This window comes from Sinohyriopsis cumingii, chromosome 1 (genome assembly GCF_028554795.1).
Source record: "Sinohyriopsis cumingii isolate HCF-2022 chromosome 1, ASM2855479v2, whole genome shotgun sequence".
NCBI classification, from domain to species: Eukaryota; Metazoa; Mollusca; class Bivalvia; order Unionida; family Unionidae; genus Sinohyriopsis; species Sinohyriopsis cumingii.
The window spans coordinates 175,640,938-175,659,996 of record NC_142961.1 but is presented as its reverse complement, the minus strand read 5'-3'; the positions used below and the strand labels follow the sequence as shown (position 1 = coordinate 175,659,996).

At 36.7% G+C, this 19,059-nt stretch overlaps 1 protein-coding gene across 3 annotated transcripts in view; it reads left to right on the top strand.

Annotated features, from left to right (window-relative positions):
• The first annotated feature begins 15,136 nt into the window (after positions 1–15,136).
• The window catches only part of LOC149808429 (uncharacterized), a 51,031-nt gene continuing 47,108 nt past the window's right edge, over positions 15,137–19,059 (top strand). Inside the window, exon 1 of one of the 3 annotated variants that reach the window (XM_089977045.1) lies at positions 15,137–15,278. The gene's annotated coding sequence lies outside the window, so the exon portion shown is untranslated. The other 2 variants (XM_089977046.1, XM_089977050.1) reach the window with 2 other exon arrangements.

Here is a 19,059-nt window from a genome sequence, read left to right as displayed (position 1 = left end):
ATGCGATCGTCTACAATCCAGACTCGTGTGTCAGAAATAGTTAATCCCTGTGACGAGTGGATCGTCATAGCGTATCCCAACACCCATGGAGATTTGTCAGCGCGTAATGCATCTTCGACCACACTGATATCAACGGCGACAATATCATTTAATACGAGATTTTGCTTCTCAGTCTGTCCTGGAATATCAACATTAATATTCTGTTTTCGTGTATCTGATGGTCTATAACATAACGGAACGGGTAGTTCTGAATATTGTTCTTTATGCAGCTGAAATAACTGCTGCTGTAAAGCGTCTCTGATTATTTTTCTACTTGCTACGATCAAATCGGTGGGTCTCCATGAGTTCAAAAAATCACTCATTGATGTCTCTGAGATCACTCCACGTATTATTTCACACTGAATTTTGTTTGATTGTAATCTGATTAATTTTTTAAACTCCTTCAAATTTGCATCAAGAGCTCTATGATCATCATCTATTTCTTCGTAATAATTAACGAAATTTTTTAACCAATCATGTGGAGATGGTCCAACAAAAGGCGGAGGTTGACCATGATCGCCACACATTATTATGGCGGTATTTTTCGTCAACAACCAATCAAGAAACATTTTTAGTGTATCCAATGAGACCTTGCATATCTCGTCCCAAATAATTATTTTAGGTATATATTTTTCTCCCATCCGTTCAGGAGTCCATGTATCCCCGCGCCATCGAAAGAAACTATGATACGTACACGATTGTACTTGCCGCTGTTTCATCTCACGTGCAAGTCTATGTGTGGGTGTCAGCACGATTATATCTGAATTTCTAAAAACATTAATCGTTCGAGTTGTTTTGCCGCATCCACCAGGTCCATTGAGATATACTGTCTTATATCTCGTTATTGGATCACTCAACGATGGTGCTTTCGACATTTCTGATATTTTATTACCCTCACGATAAAAATCTCTCACTGGAACATCTGCTGATTCTACATAATTGTGTAATAGTTCCTTTTTTATTCTCCACGAACCCCATCGTTCATCATTACTTGTAAATTTCATGACAGGTTCTAAATATTTACTTGAAATATAAAACGAGTCCGTTGCGACTCTGACTGCGGCCTCAGGAAATCTATTAATCATCGATAATAAATTTATAGAAACATAAGCCAACATGGAAGATCTTAGATGAGTATATTGCGGGGATACGTCATTTATGTAACTAACGATCGTACCTAATTTTGTTCCGTCGGATAAATAAACACTCTCTCGATTTACAAATGTATTTTTCGCCGTTGTATCAGCGATTATAAAATCGTACTCGGCATCATCTAAAATTAATCGTGCGTGATGTCTTTTATAATCATATGCACCACCTTGAGTAAATTTACCTATAATTTTTCTACCGAGATCTTTTGCGGTTTTGAGTTTATTAGGAATATCATCCTTAAACTCGCTAATAACTTCAGAATCTGACATGGGCAACCAAACTTTGGTCTGTGCATGATATGATATAATTGCCTCACTGACCACCAACGATGTCAGTATCGCACAATCTAGCATATATCGCAACAAAACTATAGGTGTCCAACGTTTTTCACAAAAATGTCTGCCAAACCAAACATAACAAATCTTGTGAAGATTTTCGTTAAACTCGAACGACTCAATACAGGCGAATCCAGTCAGATCAAAATCAGGTAATGGTCCATTAATTGCCACCCGCGTCATCTCGTTTGTTGGGTGACCAAATCTTTCAAAGTACGTAGAACAATCTCCGTATCCCAGAAAACTTCCTGGATAACATGCAACCATATCAACCGAAATAACATCATTGTAATTGTATTTGGTATTCCATAATCCGCCATGTCCATATTCGACGCAACTTGCGCGTACGTCCTCGAGTAAATCAAATCGTGTTGGTTTCCATGAATTTCGTTCCCTGGCGAAATGAGCCGCAACAGATGGAACGGTAAAACAATTAGTTAGTAATTTGTCAGTATTTTCCGCGTGCTTGCACTGTAAAAACGTCGCAAGATTTTTCATCTCGTCATGGAGGGATTCTGTGCGATATATTTCACCGTTCGGTTTGACAAACTGATCAAATTCACCCTCCTCATTACTTTTGAATAACCATACCGATACAGGATCGGTTTTACTTATTTCGTTAATAAAATCAAACATACTCATATCTGCCACAGCCATATCTGTGGGATAAAATCTAACAGTTCGATCACGTGGAAATATTGTTACTGCGTTAGTCCATGCGTGTGCGTTATGATCGATAATATTTATTGGAGCTCCTTTCGATTTATATTTCGACTGGTACAGTACTTCTCCCGTTATTGTTGCTACGGTTATTGGAAATTTTAATATTTTTCCTAACTCAGCAACATCTTTTATTGTAGCACCGGTATCCCTAACTGAATCAGCCCACGAGTTTATTTTTTCACGCCTTAAATCAGTTAATCCATTTCCACGCATCGCGTTTGTAAAGTGTTCTATTACTCGTTCGGCTACACAATTTAACCTTGAAAATTTCATCGGCGCTAGTTTATCAACGTTAGGTTTTTTATTTATCTCATAAATTCCATAAATAACCGCTGTTACAGGATATGCTCGTTCATAATACGGTTTATCAATACCAGTCAATAGACCCGGTCTGGAATTTTTACTTAATATGATAGTTTTATTATTGCCAAGGACAGGATCATATTTGTCACGGATAATCCAACTATCTGTTTCTGTTAATACAATAAATTTTACTCTGAATAAATATTTTTGATTGCCCTCGTATTCAGCGATGTAGTTAATGATAGTTGCCGCTCGCTTGTCATTCATTGTAGCGTCCGTGACAGTGTTTCGTATAATCTTGAACGTTGACCATGTATGAGATGCACCATCCGTGTAAAATTCTTTCTTAGCGTCATGAATTTTCGAGATCAAACTTTTATTTTTCGGATCAACCAGATCTCGTACTGGCAAGTCAGAAGATAATCTGTCAAGGTTGAATTTATACTTAACAGGCCTAGTTTGGGATAATCTCTCAAACTCGTTCATATAATTAAAACAAATATTTAAATAAAGAAAATTATATATATATATACAATGTCCCAATGCAGATGTTTGATGATCGGCTCAGTAAATCGATGCAACAAATCCTGTAGAAAGGAATTTTGTTGGATGCACTCACAAAACATACGACGAGGAAGTCTAGGACCAATACCATGTCTACGGTGTGGTATTGGAGTGCGAGGAAAGACAGAATTATGTGGGAAGTGTGGCGGGAAACGGTTCAGAGAGCTTAAAAGATATTATGACAAAAAAAATAATAGCGGTGAAAACGCTATAAAATCCGTGAAGGATTATATATCAAGATTTCAGACAAACAATGATTTAAACATATAATATTATTATAATGGAGCAAAATATATTTGTCCCACATCCTGTCATAACAAACTATGAATCAAATATTAATGGTATCATCAGACACCGCAAGTTGAAGAGACAAGTTGGTTGTATTAATAATGTTGGTTATCTTAGATTTACAGTTGGGAAAAAACATTATTTCTGTCATAGATTTACGTATGAATGTTTCTTCGGAGTGATCAATGATGGTCTTGTTATTGATCATATTGATGGAAATCCTCAAAACAATAATTTATCCAATTTACAAGCTATCTCTCACAGCGAGAATAATACACGCGGTAATACAGGAAGATGTAAGACAATCGGAAAGAGGGCGGTAATTTCTACAAACATAGAAACTGGTGAAGAAATAAAATTGCGTTCAATGCGTTCAGCTGCTAAATATTTTGATATTCACCCGCAATCAGTACAAAGAGTGGCAGAAAATATATATAAAACAGCTTTCTCGAAAAAATATAAACAGAAAATTACATTTCAGTATCAATAACTATCATCACCACATTATTAACTATCATCACCACATTATTAACTATCATCACCACATTGAATTAATTTTTTTTAATTTATGTCACAGAGGTCCTCCATACACTACTGAATTTTTGATTACATAAGGGAGATTACTTTGTAATATATAGTTTTCTTCGTAGATGGTTGGTTTTTTATGATCGTAATTAGTCAGTTTAACTAATTACATCGTATAGTGCCGACGAACCTAACTCATTAGACTCATAAGTATTATTTATGGTTTTTAAATATTTTCCCATCATACAACACATGATAATATTATTGATCCGTAGGAAGCTGTGTGTAAACAGAAACCGTTACTCATTGTAATTGACCTGCAGTTGTGTGTTCACTGAACTTACAATTCTGGAAAGTTCTTTGACTGGTGCATTAATGCCACTGTATTATTGATTTTCGGTCTGCTACAAATACAGAAACTATTATTCAGAAACCGCTACAAATACAGAAACTGTTAAATACAGAAACCGTTATAAATGCAGAAACTGTTATAAATACAGAAACCGCTACAAATACAGAAACTGTTAAATACAGAAACCGTTATAAATGCAGAAACTGTTATAAATACAGAAACTGTTATAAATACAGAAACTGTTATTATTCAGAAACTGTTATAAATACAGAAACCGCTACAAATACAGAAACTATTATTCAGAAACCGTTATAAATGCAGAAACTGTTATAAATACAGAAACCGCTACAAATACAGAAACTGTTAAATACAGAAACTGTTATGATTCAGAAACCGCTGTTTACTGTAAATATTGGTTCCTTAGCTATATATTAACTTCCGAAACATATGTTCGTAACAATGTTTGATAGCTCGATCAGTATGGTATTGGACTGTGGCGCTCGCGGTCCAGGATCAAACCCCCATGGCTGACAATTTGTCGGTGGTGCGCATAATTGCGATTTTTATAATAGTGGGGGGGAACCGCAAGAACCCCTCCGCTCAGCAAATTCACAACCACAATATTGACTGGTTGTTGATACATATTTTCGTATCACCCACTGGATTAATTATTGTGGGTGTGATTTTGCTGAGCGTATATGTTTGTACTGTCCTTAGTTAGTACCGTTTCATTCATAATCTGAGCTCGCTAATACACTCGATAGGGGCTCTTCATTCATTGTATATAACCATTTCATTGTATATAACCATTTCATTGTATATCATTCATTTCATTGTATATATGTTATATGTATATCCTCTAAACTTGGTAGATTGCGGTGGCAAGCTACGAGTTTAATGAGGACTGTGCTGTCCTTATGCTGTCCTTAGTTAGTGCCGTTTCATTCATAATCTGAGCTCGCTAATACACTCGATAGGGGCTCTTCATTCATTGTATATATGTTATATGTATATCCTCTAAGCTTGGTAGATTGCGGTGGCAAGCTACGAGTTTAATGAGGACTGTGCTGTCCTTAGTTAGTTATATGTTATGTGTATATCCTCTAAACTTGATAGATTGCGGTGGCAAGCTACGAGTTTATGAGGGTTGTGCCGTCCTCCCTCTTGGGCCTCTAGACCGTTGTTTGGCGGGTTAGGGGCTCTCGTAGAGGGAATATTTGCCTAATGAACTTGGTAGATTGCGGTGGCAAGCTACGAGTTCTTGGCTGTGCTGTCCCTGAAACATCCCGACGAACTCGCTAATACACTCGATAGGTGTTCTAGGGATATTTTTTTTATTTTAAAGATTTATATATTATATAATGAACCATGAAAATATCAATGATGTAATTGTCGCTATTAAAAAATTAAAAAAAGATGGAATTAATATATCTGATGAACTTAATCCTGAAAAAATAGTTTCTGACTTTGAGATTTTACAAGAACGTAAAACCATGGGGACACACACACTATCATCTGAATACAGGCTCATGAAACGGATTCAATCGGCAATGTTTCAGTCGCTAGCTACCGTAGAAGATGATCATGTGAAGGAGTTCGTTCCTCTTTCTACCGCCGTAGAAAGAATTAAGTCGTTATTATCCCACGAGTATGAGGCAAAGAAAACGATTAGTACTCGCATAAGACAATTAAGAAAAATAATGTCAGAGAGTAACCTCGTTACTGGTGAAACGATCCAAGGTAACTTCGTTACTGATGAAACGATCCAAGGTAACTTCGTTACTGATGATAATGAAAATGAAAGTTTTGGTAACTGGGGTCCAAGTCAACGCTGACCACGTGTATTGATAGTCAAAATCAAGAAAGTTCTAACCTTGTCAAATTTGTTCCTAATAAATTTTATTTATTATAAATTTTATTTATTATAAATTTTATTTATTAATAATATTATTTTTTACTGAATTAATTTATTTTTTTTTACTAAAATCAAGAAAAATGCACAAATTACTTGATTCTGACGGGGTAGTTGGTAGTCAAAATCAAAGAAAAATGCACGAATTACTTGATTTCTGACGGGATAGTTGGTAGTCAAAATCAGGAAAATTGAGCAATTTCGTTGTATTTTAGTAAAAAAAAAAATAAAAATCTCAGTAAAAATAATATTATTAATAAATAAAATTAATTTATAATAAATAAAATTTGTTAGAAACAATTTGACAAGGTTAGAACTTTCTTGATTTTGACGGGGTAGTTGGTAGTCAAAATCAAGTAGTTCATGCATTTTTATGTTTCTGAGGGGGTAGTTGGTAGTCAAAATCAAGTAGTTCGTGCATTTTTATGTTTCTGAGGGGGTAGTTGGTAGTCAAAATCAAGTAATTTGTACAATTTCAGTAAATATCAGGAAAATTAATAAATATTATTTTTTTTTGTGATAGAAATTTTAATTTTACTTTCATCGACTAGCTTTTTTAGTTGCCTGGGCCGATTAATTTGTACCAAACACAAATTTGTGCCAGTAATAATAAAATATTTTTTTAAGTTGATTGAATTTGATTCTGATCTCTGTTACAAATGTTCTTCTAACTGTTAAGAAATCCTCGCGTGTAAAAACCCTCCACATAAAGATCTACGATAAATCCTTAAGACAAAAGTCTTTACGACAAAAGTCCTTAAGATTTCACATACAGATTTATTACAAGCTCTTCTTCACGTATGTCAATCAAGCGATTAAGGTGGTCTGTGAGTTTAAAATTGATTCGTGTTAACATATTATTGTGACACCGTAAATACACCGGATTAGTTGGTTCTTGCACGATTAAATTTCCAGGGGGGACTTGTGGTGTGAACGTGTACAGGATGTATCCTTGTTGAGCTTGATTTGATCTTCCAAGATCTATTTGATAGCTGCCATCGATTACGTCACAAACCAGATTGACCGCGACCGTCGGTGTTATATTAACGATCCGCGGGGATACGTGTCTTCCTCCGCCATGTGGATCATTATCATGTCTGAGAACGGTTGCTGGTGGAATTAATTTTCCCCATGCATCGAGTATTTTAGGAAAAAACTCATCAATGACATCATTGATAGATTTTCTTAACTCGGTTACACTATACCCGGGAAATTTATAATTTGGTACATCGGCTTCTGTTAATTTATATTTTTCTAACCACGCCTTTGCATCAGGATTTTCAGGTGATTTTAAAAGACTAACCATCTCCTGAACTATTCGGTTATTAATATATTCCATATCTGATATAAGCTGATTTAATATTTCCACACGCGTGATGATTTTTTCACGCGATGACGCTGATATGTCAAAAATATGTTCGTTAAAATATTGATTCAGTTGATCTAGTTGTTTTTTACACTCTTGATTGATTTCCTGAAAATATCTAATAATCGTTTCTCGATGAAAACCCCAATGAGGTCCTGTTTCTCCCGGATTTTTAAAAAACCATGCCTCAACTCCACCGAAGAAGACAAAATTGTGAAGCATTGATGAGTTTTTTATAATACGTAGGTGTTCCCCGTATGATGGATTAATTTCATGATATGATTGTCTATCCGTGACATAATCAGACTTTTTCGGTTCTGGTGGTATCGGTGTTATCGGTGGTGATATTTCAGGCCATCCTAGCACGGATCTGATTGAAGATTGATAAATATCAACGGCATAATCAGGCGAGTTTATTTCAACCGTCGAGGACAACGTCGGCTCATGAACGTTTATTGATATTTTTGATTCTTTTCCTGTTATTGATTTTATTCTACGCGCAAATTCCTCACCGATCTCTTCAATCTGGTAACTGCCGGTTGGTATTCCAACAACAACCCAGTCAGGTGTTCCATCGGGTTTGTTGTTGTTAGTAAATACGAGCGAATTATTAGCTGGTGTACCATTAAATGATTTTGATCTGATATTTGGCCAGCTGTAATATACTCGTAATTGTGCTAGTGCTATTTCTTTTACTGGAATTGCAGTAGGAAAATTAACACTAAATTCAGGATTGGTTGAACTTACCGAGATCATCGTTATCTTTGGCGGAGTTGTGTTGGTCACGATCTGCTGGAGTAATTCTGTCATTATTGATACTTGTATCTTTAATACCTTCATCGTATATTTTGGTCATCATTGAAAATTCGAAATCAGATATAATTCCATCACTGAGACTCGCTGATAACAACGAGGATAATTTCGAGTATGCTACCGTCGCTGTATGTAATTTTATTTTGTAATCGGATAATTTTTCGTTCGTACAAGTACATATTTTTTTTGTGATGATACTAAGCACACCTGCAATAGTTGTTGCTGCTGAAATACAGATAGTTACAGCTACTGGTGCCATCGTTGTCAACGCTGATAATATTACACCGGTTCCAGCAACAACAGCGGATACTGAATAAACAATCACATCAACGATAACCAATCGTCGTCGATATTTTTTTACTTTTACTGTATATTGATCAACTTGATCTTTTAGCGCAGCCTGCCATTCACGCGCTTGATTGTATCTGTATTGCGCACCGTCCATATATATTTTTATGCCGTAACCAATTGAGGTGTTTCAGCTACAAATTCCAAACACCACCAGAAGGATGTTGCGGTTAATTTCTTATCAGCTGCTTCCAGAATAAATATTTCTTCGGTTCCGCTATTTAATACAACAGATACAACCCCGGAAAACCTGTCTGTGGAATGACGCCATGGAAACGTTGTAAATATTTCAAACTTAGCGGCGGAAAACACAGACACGCCAGTGACTGTTGCGGTATATTTGATAGTATTATTTTGCTGCGACCATGTTGCAAATCCCGATGATACCGTGCATACGATGTTTGTGATATGCCCGGGAGTTATTGCAGCTGAAATTTTAATCAAATTGGTTTTACTGACAATCTCAGGAATTCCCGTTACGACGTCTTGCTGTGTTTGTTTGATCGTGTCTAGGTCAGTTTTGATATCAGAAAGTTTCATGTTGATGACTGGAGGAGTGCCAAAGAACTTATTAATGGAATCATCGGTCTTTTGAAAATTTCTTCGAAGCCTTAAAAAACCGGTTACGTGAACATCATATTCGGCCCGTAACGTGGATAATTTACCGTCTACGGTGCCATAGTTGACGTCGACGTATTTTTTTGTTGCTGCGTCTTCGTCAGATGTTGGATCTCTTAAAACTACTATTTTATTTCCGTTCATGCTGAGTTCACCCGTCATTGTGTCGCCGGTGCTTTTCATACAATTAGCAACGCTTTTTGTAATTTCATTTCTAATTGTTGCAAACGATATACTTGAATCTCTGATTTTGCCATTGTCAGTAAACACGGGAATATTATCCGTAACTGCACCAAGTACTCGCCGGACTATATCATTCCATTTGATATTGCTGGTTTTTAGTTTACCATATCGATCTTGAAAAATAACAACTTCATCTGGGTCAACTCCAGCCAGGTTCATAATATCAGCGAGGTCATCTTTAGTCGCATACTTTGACAGATCAACGTCGCCGAGCTTTTTTCTTAACGCGTGAAGAAGATCTTCCGTAAATATCAACCATTATAATAAGATCCGTTGTTTAAAATGCTTTACGCGCAACATATCGGTTGCTTGTATAATCGTGCACGACTTTATGTGGCGGCTTGGATGATTTTGATATAGCGTCGAGTACATTAATTACTTCACGGCCGCATATTGGCGGATCTGTCATTGTTTGTGTGGGTAGCGTTGAATACCAAACTTTATAACCGCTAGTTGTTGCGTGGAGTGGTGCGACATACTTGATAAATTCAACAGGTGGAGCTAACCCGTACGAATCAAAATAAACAATTCCACGCGGGTCAACCGCGTATGATACCCAATGAGTACCGGGTCCAGAACGTTTGTCAAGATTAATAATACCTGTTTCTAGTTTGTTTGGTTGTTTCGGTAATTGATCTCGCATAAAAACACCTCTAAAGGCGGATATTTTTAATTTTTTAGCAGCATCAAGTAAATCAAAATTTGATGCTGGAACATCTAACGAAATGACCCTGGAAGCCTTAGGCCTCTCCCCCAACGAGATCCCGGTAATCTTAGGCCGCGTCCCTTTTTTTTGTATCCCTTTCCTGCTGCTTTCTTTAGTGCCATTCCAGCTGCTGTTCCAACAGCACCTAACGCGGCCGCTTTTGCTACGGCTGGAGCAGCTGCAGCTATTAATGCCGGAATTGCCGCAAGTAGTGGGAATATACCACCCGTTTTAACCATGTCTTTGATGGCGCTCGAGGAGAGATGAAATTGAACTCCAGTTTTTGATTCCAGGGCTTTATTGAAATGTTTAATCTGATTATTTGTCAACGATAATTTGTTTGGACCACCACTAATATGATCTCGTTTCAGTGATATTTTAGTTCCGCATTTGTTGGCGGTTTTTGATTGAAGCTTTTTTACCTGACCCGGGGTCAGAGTAACATTAACATGACTATACGACATTTTTATATAAAATATATTTTTCTAAATAACACGATTAAAGATTTTCCACCGGTGCATCAACAACTCTCATTCGACCACTGCCACCTTCAAGTAACATGGCCTTGTCGCTAAGTATGACCGCGATCGCTCTGTAAAAGGCACCAGCACCTGGCGGGGCAGTAACATGAGCTCGAAAGTGTATATCAACAACAGATTGTTTGGATAAATCAAGATGTTCTAGTGAAAAATAATAAATCGGATATAGACCTGTAAAATCTAGTTGTGATATTTGCAAACCAGTATCTATATTTTGATCACGTCCCATAAATGACATCAAACGATGATATGCGCGCGCTACATGATTTTGTGCATAATTTAATAATATATCCTCGGATGGTTCTTGATGTCCATTTATCCGTAAAGAAACTTCACTAACTCCAAGGTTGTCAAATATCATATGTGATTGTTGTTGATTATTTATCCGGTCATTATTTTGTAGTGCAATAAAAATATGTCGTGGTGCAGAAACACCCTGTTGTGATGCTATATTCCATGTAAATAAACCATTAATATTGCTTTGAGCAGCATCTGTGGTTACTGTTAACCATGATAGCAATGATTTACCGCCTTGATCCATAAAAGATAGTAATTTTTGTTCCTCAGTAATAGATGGAGTCATTACTGGCATCCACAATGAAAGTTTTGATATATTTACTTTACCAGCATCAGCAACACCAGCACCTCGCCAGATTGCATCATTATCATCACCTTTTCTTACGAGCACAATTGTGTGTTTAGCTCCAAAGATGACTTTTCTAACATTTCTGCAAAATCCAAAGATGTGAGATAATGGAATTGCACACGAAAAATTTCTATTATCTCCTGACAGCGATGCTTGGCGTGTTGCAAATCCTAAGTTGAAAGTCGTGCTATCACCTTTTACAATATCAAAAGCAGCAGCTGGTCTGGCTGCATATTCAGGACCATCAGCAACCGGTTGTGGATCAGATGCAGTATTTTGTGGTGTCCGTATTTTAGCATACCTGATATGATTAGCGTTATCGGTAATATCCTTAGCAAACATCATTGTTGGACCAGCTGATCTTGTAAAGTCGTCAGAATATCTCGCCAGACCAATTATTGTTGTAGCAACGTCGACATCATTCTGAATTGATTCAATATTTTTTCCATCAATCATGTATGTGGCGCCACTAAATAATGCCATGATCCCGTTGTTGACAAAACCAACACGTAAATTAGCAGCATATGCCGTATTAGCATCAACATTCGTTACAAGTGTACCTTCTACTTCAATAAACGCCTCAGCGGGCAAGAAATATCTACTTGTATCATGAACCTGTAATTCGATTCTCCCCCGCTGATTTGGTAGTCTTGCGTCATAGGAATAAAATTGATAATCACGTATAGATTCATACTTAAGGACAGGTGCCTCCATATCAAATACTGGGTCTGATTCGCGCCTGAACATTTTTATTATAATTATCATTTTTCCAAATGATGATCATCGTCGACGAAGACCGCTTCCTGCTATTAAATTTGCTGTTATATTTTTTTCTGCTTCTTCAGATATCGCCGCTAGTTTTTGATTTGCAGCTTGATTTATTATTTTACTAACATCTGCAGGCATCACCTCAGTACTTGCCAGTTTCACCGGTGGTTGTTGTTTTCGTCGCAATAATCGTGCTAGTCTTTCCTTGATCGCCGAGAACGCCTTACCAGCAACATTGACAATTGCACCAGGAGCTTTATCACGAACAATATCAATAGCCTTCATCGATAATTGTTTTGCAACAGGTGCTACTTTGGGAGCTATCCTCGTGAATAATCCTCGAATGACATCACCAAGTCCATTTCCGTAAATTGCTTCATAGATTGGTAATCGTGAGTTTACCGCTCTGACCTGTGTGGGTTTACGATGATTATCATGCACAATCATCTTATTTTATTTACCATTTATCTAACAACTAGTCATCAACGAGCTCATCAATAAGTTCTCGGTAAACGCCGATATCCATGATGCCACCTTGAAATAGTCGCCGACAAATATCAGCTGCTTCATTAATTATTTCTGGTGAATTATTTCCAGCTCGTTTTCCTCCTATGAGAACTTCTAACCGTGATACGTCATTGATGATATTATCAGGACATAAACCATGTCCTGTTTTAGGTTCATCTTGGGGTGTTTTAAATACTGGTGGTTGCATTACCGGAGTAAGTACTTCAGTGGTGGCCGGGGGTGAACCTTCTCGAAATCCATGTGGTGAATCTGTCGGTGTAAATGTCATTTTCGGTGCAGAAATTTTACGTAAAGGTGAAGGAATTTTCTTCGAGGAGGGTGATTTAAGTGACTCTTTAGCCTTTTTAATTTCCGACATCAACCTTTGCTGTGGCGAAGAAGATTGTTGTTGTTGTTCTATTTGTTGCAGAGGTGGAGGAAGCTGATACTGGGGGGACTCTCCTTGTTTTGGTTGTTCCCATCTCTCTCTATAAAGTCTTTTTACTTCTTCTTTAAGTCTTTCGTATTCTGAACCTCTAGCTTGTTTTTTGTCGTAATATACGCGATATATCCATTTAATGAAATTATCATCATTTGTTTTTTCATAACGGGGTTTTAAAATACTAGATTTATCAGATATATTATTTAATATTGCTTCAGGTAATCTCTCTCTTTCAGTTTTTCTAATTTCCTCAACAACTCCTTCGTTAAATTTTGCAATTAATTCTACGTTTTCTCCTGCTGGTTTGGATTTAGATGCAAGTTTTTTTCTCACATCGGCGACTTCAGTACGAAGTTCTTCAATGCCTTCAAGTATTTCCTCATCAACAGGTGGAGGTTGAGCTGCAGCTATGTCAGTTGGAAGGTCTCGTAAAATCTTCTTTGTCTGTTTGGTTCTTCTTGCTGTTTGTTCTAATACCGGAAAAATACCCTTTTTCCTCTTCTCATCTTCCTCCGCAATATCTCCCCATATAGTTTTTTCAGCAGCCGCCGCAGCTTTCTCAGTAGCTGCAGTGACGGGTTTAAACAGTTTTTTAGTGTCCTCTTCATACTCAACTTGTGCTTCTTGCTGCGCTTGCAAGTTTTTTCTAAATGAGTCTCTGACAGGAAGAAATTTTTTAATTGTTTCTAATCGTTCTCGTGCTGTTCTTGCAGTATGAGATTCTGGATGTACCATTTTTATTATAACATGATAATTTAATTAATATCAGCAGAAGAGGAATACAGAAGTTTGATGATATATTATAAACACAGAAAGAACATAAATCCAAAAATAGAAAAACCACCATCAGAACTTGAATATTACTTGAAACATAGAATAAATTCCGAAGATTCAGATGAAGATGAAACAGATGAAGATTCCCATGATTCAGATGATGATTCCCAATATTGATAGCAGCAGAGAGGGGCGTCTACGGTTCTGTTTGGGACAAACAATAATCGTAGACGTGGTAATTGACCTCTATGAGTGGTCACTATTTTTTTTTGTCAAACACAAGGGTGACCATTCCCTTAAGTGGTCTGTTCACCCTCTCTGCTGCTGGCTTTACAATGGCAGTTTTGAAAAATGATGTTAATTCCCCGGATATGAGAGAGAGAGAGAGAGAGAGAGAGAGAGAGAGAGATGTATTAATAACATCGGATATAAGCACTCAAGCAGCAGTGCTTTTGGAATTGGATCAAGTTCATATGACTTTGGTGCACTCTTCATCACGGTTGTACGTACTAAACCCATAGAGACAGGTTCAAATGCTGCTAATGGTTGCCACTGAAATTCTGTATCCCAACTGTATGGTGACGATGAGTCAATTGAAATTGTTGTCAAGCTCATCTCTAATGGTTTGTATTTTATCATGGAGGAAATTTGCACACACACACACACACACACACACACACAGATATATATATATATATATATATATATATATATATATATATATATATATATCGTGACGAAACGTGTATATTATCAGCAGTTCTAATGTGTTTCAAATCAATATCGCCTTTATTTATGGTTTATATCTTGATGTTTTTTTTTTTTTTTGTTGTTGTTGTACAAATAATAGATACACCATATCAGCATACTATTATAGAATTTGTGTTCTATATATACAGTGCATAACTGAGTGTCAGGAGCCAGGGCCGGACTAAGGCGGGTGGGGGGAGCTTATAGACCTTCAAAGACATATTTAAACTGTCTTTGAAATGTGAATAATTAGTATTGCTATATTTAAGGTAAATATTAGACTTTTAGACCTTTATATGGTTTATTTAAACACATTTAATTTTATCCACGGAAACTAGGGCTGGCATCCATGACTGTGGTGAGAGTTGCCTGGGCATGTCCCCCTCCTCCCTTTAATCTGGCCCGGCCTAAAATATAGTCAATTTCGGTCCGGATCTTAGACGAATTTCCGGTAACTCATCTTATGTGTTGGTTCTAACCTTTCGTTTCTTCTACAGCTAGAGGAGTATTCTAAAACGTCTACAGCAGATTGGATCGTCGTACTAGAGTAGCACTGGAAACGTCTGTAGGAATGAATTCTTTCAATTTTAGAACCACAACATTTTAAAAGACGTCTACTGATTTATTTTAAGAAGTTCTCTCTAAATCTGTTGACATTATCCATGATTACGGGGGCAGGTTACAAAAGAAGTCACAGTATCTGTCAGTTGGTAGAGGGCTGCGGCGGTTCAGTATAATAGGGACTTAGTCCTACATGTAAGATATAGCACATTTTGATTTTGTTCCTGACGCCCAAAACATAAATATCAGCGTCAGGTCTTACAGGTGGGACTAAATAGGGACTTAGAACAAATTACCATCAATAATTGCAGAAGCTCCTGACTTGGTATCTCACAAGCATGAGCTTTCCAAAATCACATTCTAATGAACTAGTCAGCTACAAGTAAGACCTAGTGATTCTTAGGGTTATGCCAGTTGAGGTTCCTTAACTCATCGCCATTTGAAGGGACGAAAACGTAAACTGACACTCTTACTTATTTATGTCTTTCCTATCATTACTCTTCTGACTGTCCTATCTCTTCCGTCTTTACTTTATCTTTGACCACATATCACCCGTTGCTTAATAGTCAAGTGTGACTGTGTCAGCGTATTTATAGATAATGTATACCTTCTGTGACACGGCGTCATCCTGATCTCCAGTTTGGGAGAATCACAATTTCAAAACAATAATTGATCGAATCTAGGTCATAATTAATACAATAGTATGGGTAAAAATGATTAAAGATAAATTATATTCTTTGTTTTGCCACCTTGACTTTCTTCTCTACATATCATCCTTAACTTGGACACTTATGATAATAAATATTTTATCAAGTGCTTAGGTAACCCATACAAAACTGATCAGCTTAAATGCTCCAGAAGTTTTGGAAAAGTGTTAGGATTATTTCCATTTATTTCTTACCTTTTATTTAGTTTTTCACCCCCAAACTGTTGTCACTCTTGTCATTACATACGCTCAAAAATATGACACTAGCAGCATCCTTGAATGTTTTAATTGCAAGAAATTAATTTTAATATGGATATTAAATTCCATCTTAAAGCTTTCACACCTTTAAAGACATCGGCCGTTGCTAAAACCAACACAGTTGTGGGCAGAATTGTACTAAGGAATAAAAGGATATAGATATTACCCCACCTCACCCTGCATCAAAGGAGTCAAGGTTTGGGGGGCAAAAAGCAAAATCCTGCTGGGAACCCATGTTCCCATGCTCAAGGTGCACCACAGGAAAAGCACATATATCAGTATGTAGTGTGATAAATTTAAAACAATATCTACTATGTTGCAGTGTTTTTACTTTGAATGAGGCAGATGAAAATTTTGATGTTGACAGCTGCCATGCTGCTTTTGATTTGGACTGCATGGAGAAAGGGAAGCATTTTAATATAATTTCCTTGGATAGTATCAATTTTATTCTTGTAATTTGGGTGATTTTCTGCAAAAAAACTTTGCAAGCATGTTCATAAAAACTCCTCATTTATTCCTTTGTTGAAAATGAAGCTGTAACATGGGGCACTGTATCCAGTTAAGCTAAATCCATATTGGTCTCTGTAATTCAAATGCACATGTTTTTAATGGACATCGTGGGTACAGAGCTGAATTCACAGTTTTGTAACAATTATTTCAATGCAGTATCATGTGAACACATCTGTCATGTCTGAGTGGGATATCAACAGTTCGTTTTGCTCCTTAGGCTCAAAAACTGAGCAAGGATTGAAGCATGTACAGTACATTGCCAACAAAATTTGAATATGAAGAATTGTTTTCATCATTAGGACAAAAAAAAATCCTTGACTTTCCCATCCTTTTTTATAAAAAGGGATCATTCTCAACTCATTCCTTTGCCCCCACCCCATCAACCCAATAAATCTGAGGAATCATAACCAGAGATCAGTTATATATGTGTAATCTGCTCTGACTAAGTAGATAATGTTTGGTAACAAATATTTGTCCATGTGCCAAAACAAACATGGTTCATATATGTTTTAAATAAAGGTGGGGTTATGTTATCTTTCCCAGGGGTCTATTACTTGTAATATTTTAAGTTCTGAGCTCCCTTGGTTGGAAATTTGTAAGTCCCATAACTCAAGGCTTTGAACCTCCCAGACAGAAGGATTTTCCTCCTGAGATGAGGAGTACCTCGCAGTGATCACTGAAATCTTCTGTGATTGCAAAATTATTATTGAAATTTTTTTTTCTCAGTTTGGTTTTGCACCTTGTTCAAGTGCAGTATATTTAGAGTAATACTGCCTGTGATCAAATGACGACTGTTTTAAGCAGGGCAAGATGATTTTGATGCCAATTTCAGGAAACAAAAACTGCCAATGAGCAGGATTATGTTATGTGTGATCAGCAGGATTATATTATGTGTGATCAGCAGGATTATATTATGTGTAATGCCGAAAGAATTAATGGGATTAGTTGGTTTTAGCTGAATTACTAACGAGCTCAGTCAGAATAAAACAGGATCAATTTGGGTTGGGTGTTTAAAGTTTGTTGAGATGTGCAAGTGTGCATTATCTCCCAGTGCCAAAGTACCCAAATCTAAATCAAATTATCACTTGAAATTCAGTGATTAATGAAAACATGAATTTCATCGAAACTATGTTTGCAGAACCTGCACCAAATGTTGATAAAGGCACTTTGTGTCAAGATACTGTTTGCCATCTTTATAGCCAAATATAATCTCCCATTTGTGGTAGCAGATTATTTGTCACATCTAATGTTCACTGATTTGGAACTTGCAAAAAAGTTCTTGTACAAAGGGATGAATATGGATTAAACTACTTTTAGAGACCCAAGCTTTAGGTCCCATTGGGAAAGTAAAATCGAAGATGTGCCACAATAAAAAAATGTGCAGTTCTCCTTGAAAATCTTCCCTTTTTTAAAGTAAAATCTCCTGACCAAATATTGCATTTCTCCTGATTTGTCATAAACTAAATTCTCTGTTTTGTCATATGTATGAAATGTAGCCCATCCAATCAAATCACAGATGGACTATGGTGAACATAGTGATAATGAGAAACATTGGATGCTACAAACATTAGCTCAGAACTGTTCTGTTTAACCCACTATGCATCAGTTTCTTTCCTATCAGTTTGCTCATCCACACTCTCATCTAGCAACATGAATTTATTATTGCTAGGAGTTGTAGTATTACATCTTTCCACTACCATCCTGTGTAATGTAAACACTCCATTTTTGTTTCTCATATTGTCAGTTATTTCTGGGATAACATAAAGTAAATGCATCTCTATAGATGGTTCCCAACCAAAGTCGATCTCCACACAAGGATCCAGATGACCAGGTCATCCCAAGCAGTATATTGCTGTTATGCTGACAGCTTGCATCAAAAGTCATTTACTTTATTCATAGATAATAGATACCTTTCAAGACATGTAGTTATTTCTCCTTTATTTATGTCTTTTTCCAACTTTTATGTCATGAAATGTTCTGAATTGAAATACATTATACCCACCATATTTGCCCTTTTCATTATGATACTGCTTATGATGTTTAGTTAGAACTAAATGAAGCTGTTGCTGTTCCATGTCCACTTTGACTACTGTGGTGGCTATCTTGATGTCCACTTTGACTGTGGTGTCTATCTTGATGTCCACTTTGACTACTTTGGTGACTGTTCCATGTCCACTTTGACTACTGTGGTGGCTATCTTGATGTCCACTTTGACTACTGTGGTGGCTATCGTGATGTCCACTTTGACTATTTTGGTGGCTGTTCCATGTCCACTTTGACTACTGTGGTGGCTATCTTAATGTCCACATTG